Source organism: Zootoca vivipara, chromosome 13 (assembly GCF_963506605.1).
Source record: "Zootoca vivipara chromosome 13, rZooViv1.1, whole genome shotgun sequence".
In the NCBI taxonomy this organism is placed as follows: domain Eukaryota; kingdom Metazoa; phylum Chordata; class Lepidosauria; order Squamata; family Lacertidae; genus Zootoca; species Zootoca vivipara.
Genome location: NC_083288.1, coordinates 50,419,216 through 50,423,868, shown reverse-complemented (window position 1 = coordinate 50,423,868; position 4,653 = coordinate 50,419,216). Strand labels below are relative to the sequence as shown.

Genomic DNA, 4,653 nt, shown 5'->3' with positions numbered 1-4,653 from the left:
ATTCTCCTTTCCCTTCCTCCCCCACAACAAACACTCTATGAGGTGAGTGGGGCTGAGAGACTTCAGAGAAGTGTGACTAGCCCAAGGTCACCCAGCAGCTGCATGTGGAGGAGCAGAGATGCGAACCCGGTTCCCCAGATTACAAGTCTACCGCTCTTAACCACTACACCACGTGCTAAGAGGAAGGCATGCTTGGCAAATCCACACCGTGATCAACTCCTGCCCGGAAACCAATGTCCTCACTGCGGAAGGACGTGTGGATCCAGAATTGGCCTCCACAGTCACTTACGGACCCATTGTTAAAATCGTGTTTATGGAAGACAACCTTACTCGGCTACGAGTGATCGCCAAAGAAGAAGAAGACACACAACACAAGACACTGTTGCTGTCTGTAGGTTTTATTTTGTTTTTTATCTTATATTTTGGAAATGTACATCCAGGTGTTTTTTTCCCCTTTAAATTTTTTTGGGGCCCCCCAAGAGAGCGGGGCCCTAAGCTAGAGCTTGATTAGCTTATACGTAAATCTGGCACCGATTGCAGGGGGTTGGACTAGATGACCCTCGTAACCTTTTCCAACTCCATGCAGTTCTGTGGTCTGCATAAGGATGCCTGTGTGTGGCCAGCTTTGGCAAAGGCCGCAGGCTGGGTCTGATCCTGCCACTTTCTCCATAGTCTGTTCTGCCTGCAAAGGGCTTAGCTTTTCTCTCTCCTCACCAACCACAGCGCCAGCAGCCCTGTCTCAGCTTGTTCCTCCTCGAAATCACATTTCTTGCTGCCCAGCAGGGCCTTCCTGGCTCCAGGGCATTAACACCCCTGTGCCAGGGGCAGAGAAGGCAACATTAATCAGCAGTGTGATGCAGCAGCTAAAAAAGCCAATGCAATTCTGGGCTGCATCAATAGGAGTATAGCATCTAGATCAAGGGAAGTAATAGTACCACTGTATTCTGCTCTGGTCAGACCTCACCTGGAGTACTGTGTCCAGTTCTGGGCACCACAGTTCAAGAAGGATACTGACAAGCTGGAACGTGTCAATGCACGGAGCAATGGATTCAAGCTACAAGAAAGAAGATTCCACCTAAACATTAGAAAGAACTTCCTGACAGTAAGAGCTGTTCGGCAGTGGAATTTGCTACCAAGGAGTGTGGCTGAGTCTCCTTCTTTGGAGGTCTTTAAGCAGAGGCTTGACAGCCATATGTCAAGAATGCTTTGATGGTGTTTCCTGCTTGGCAGGGGGTTGGACTGGATGGCCCTTGTGGTCTCTTCCAACTCTATGATTCTACACCAGACTGGCTCCAATGTCTCTATTCAGACCAGGTCTCTCCAACTCTACGATTCTATGATTCTATAATTATTTGGAAAAGGAGTCGGGGAGAATCTTTGCTTCGATGTTTGGCTCTCTGTGAGATCACCTGGATACACAGGTGAGCTGCACAACCTGGCCGGGACTCGAGGCGGTTTGCCCAAATTCAAGCGGCAAGGATAAAATGCAAAAAGCTAAAAACATATAGAAGACAATGGTTCGAAAGGCCATTGAACTATAAATAGAACTAAAAATTTAAAAAGGGAATATTAAAATACCCTGCGTCCCTGTGAGAGGGGAGGGACCGAGAGTAAGAATCCCTCAAAGAATCCCTAGCCCCTGTTTTTAACAACTATTTTCAAATATATATATTTGCTAACAGGAGTGTTCACCTGTCCCCCCCCCCCCCCATGTATGAATAGCACATTTATGGGTAGAATTAGATTTCCAGTCCTCACTTCTCACAGGTACGGAATCAGAGGGCGATAGTTACTCTGGATTACCTAAAACAGGTTGGAGGTGTCTCAGGTTATGGTCATGTTGAGATTTCCTTCCTACGGGGATTTTTTCAGGCAGGCTCAAGCGCAGCACAGAACATCCTGTTTTGGACGCCGAGGGTTAGCTAAGACGTTACGAAGACTCCTTCTTCCTCTCGAGATTGCAATTTATTTTTCTGACAGTTATCCCTCTGCGAACATGGCTCTCATGCCTTTGAGAGGGGCTGGGGGATGAAATTCCCTGCTTCTCCTCTTCTGACGCCAGTGAGAAAGAGAGGGGGAGAATCTCATTGCTGAAATGGGGTGGGGGGGGAGACCATCCTTGCAGTTTCACTCCTTTGGGAAGGGGGCACTGGCATGTAAGAACAGAAGAATGGCCTGGGATGGCTCAGGTGGTAGAGCATGAGACTTTTGATCTCAAGGTTGTGGGTTCGAGTCCCACGTTGGGCAAAAGATTCCTGCTTTGCAGGGGGTTGGACTAGATGACCATCGGGGCCCCTTCCAGCTCTATGATTTTAGATGGAAGCAGGCTCATTGCCCAACGAGTCCAGCATCTTGTTCTTACAGAGATCAACTAAATCAGTGATGGGCAACCTTTTGAGCTTGGTGTGTCAAAATTCGCCAAAAAACCGAGCATAACTCGGGTGGTGTGTCACTTTGAGAAAAAAACCATAATTTCACGATATTTATAGTTTAAATAACAAAAATGTATAATTGTAATATATAACTGTATTTAATAAACCAAAAACTAATTATTTAACCAAACCAAACCAAAAAACCCTTGTTGAGCTTTTTTTGGGGAGCTGCTGGCCAACGTTTTGGAGGTTTTTTTGGGGGGTGCAAAAGTTGCTTTGCTTTTTTGGGGGGCATGCCCCAAAGCTGCTGCACTTTGTTGGGGGAGGGGAGGACAGAAATGAATGATGAATAATACCTTCGCTGGAACTAACACGCAGCCGACATAGTCTGGCAAAGTGCAAAAAAATCCAGCACAGAACGGGTTAAAAACGAACAATGTTACACCCAATCATCGTCTGCCAAAGCGCCAGAAAAAAACAGCACAGAAAGGGTTAAAAACCAATCTCTGGCTACCAGCAGCAACAACAACAACAACAAAGGATCCGGGTTTTAACAACGGAGACAAGCTGTAGCGTGAGGAGGAGCGGGCGAACAAATGGGGGGAAAGGAACAACAGCGCGAATGGGCCGATGGGGCGCATGCCAGGAGTGCGGGCTCTGCGTGTCACATCTGACACGCGTGTCATAGGTTCGCCATCACTGAACTAAATGCTTGTGGGGAGCCCACAAGCAGGGTGATGATGATAAATGTATTAATTACATTTCTATAGCGGCCTTCATCTGGGGATCATAAGGTGGTTTACACTATTGTTGGCCTCTCTCTGTCTCGAGAGACAACGGAGTGCGCTTTCAGGGGTGAAGTCAAACCGCTGGAGAATCACAGCGCCTGCTGCGGCTGCAGAGACCACTAACTCATAACTGCTGCCTCCTATCTTGTTTTTGCTGCACCGAAGTGACCTTCCTGGGGCGCAAGCCTGGGCAGTGTGTCGGGGGGGGGGGCTGGGCTGCCCAGAATCATAGAATCATAGAGTTGGAAGAGACCACAAGGGCCATCCAGTCCAACCCCCTGCCAAGCAGGAAACACCATCAAAGCATTCTTGACATATGCCTGTCAAGCCTCTGCTTAAAGACCTCCAAAGAAGGAGACTCCACCACACTCCTTGGTAGCAAATTCCACTGCCGAACAGCTCTTACTGTCAGGAAGTTCTTCCTAATGTTTAGGTGGAATCTTCTTTCTTGAAGTTTGAATCCATTGCTCCGTGTCCGCTTCTCTGGAGCAGCAGAAAACAACCTTTCACCCTCCTCTATATGACATCCTTTCATATATTTGAACATGGCTATCATATCACCCTTTAACCTTCTCTTCTCCAGGCTAAACATACCCAGCTCCCTAAGCTGTTCCTCATAAGGCATCGTTTCCAGGCCTTTGACCATTTTGGTTGCCCTCCTATGGACACGTTCCAGCTTGTCAATATCCTTCTTGAACTGTGGTGCCCAAAACTGGACACGGTTACTCCAGGTGAGGTCTGACCAGAGCAGAATACAGTGGTACTATTACTTCCCTAGATCTAGACGCTATACTCCTATTGATGCAGCCCAGAATTGCATTGGCTCTTTTAGCTGCTGCATCACACTGCTGACTCATGTCAAGTCTGTGGTCTATGACCCCCATCTCAGCCTTGCAGGTGTGGTCGAAAGGAAAGCAGAGCAAGACGTTTGGCACCAGCCTGGCTGCAGGAGTTGGTGGAAGGAGGAGTACAAGGCGTCATTCAACTGCCTCAGGGACTCCGCTCCGGATTTGTGTAGGGTTAACCCCTGAGCCTTTTCTTCTCCTGAAGATATCCTGCAAGGTAGAGGAGGTTGAAGATCAGAGCTTCCCTTTTCCAAGGTGGGCTCCCTTCCCAGGCGGGCGAGCCCCATTTGGCCATCACTTCCCTCTACAGCAAAGGCAGAAACCACCTTCTTGACCATTGGGCCCAGCTCTTGGTCTCGCCCGCCCCATCTGCCAGAGCCTGTCTTCGCACGCAGGGGGGAGTCCCTGACTCGCCGAGGGTTTGAGACCCGTGGGTCTCAAACCATACACCCTGATTGACAATATTAAAGCACAAAAATGCACAACATAGGAACAAACAAAAACAACACACACACACCCCAACTCCAGTTAAAAGTCCATAGATTTAATTAGCCAAAGGCTTGGGAGAAGAGGGATGTTTTTGCCCGGCACCTAAAGATATATAACTAAGGCGCCAGGCAAGTATAAGAAGCAATTTCTGTAACTGAA

General features: G+C 48.2%; 1 non-coding gene across 1 annotated transcript; it reads left to right on the top strand.

Moving 5' to 3' along the window:
- Window positions 1-2,173: 2,173 nt before the first annotated feature.
- Window positions 2,174-2,247, top strand: TRNAK-UUU (transfer RNA lysine (anticodon UUU)). The gene has a single exon. It is a non-coding gene; the product is annotated as a tRNA-Lys (tRNA).
- The last annotated feature ends 2,406 nt before the right edge of the window (window positions 2,248-4,653 follow it).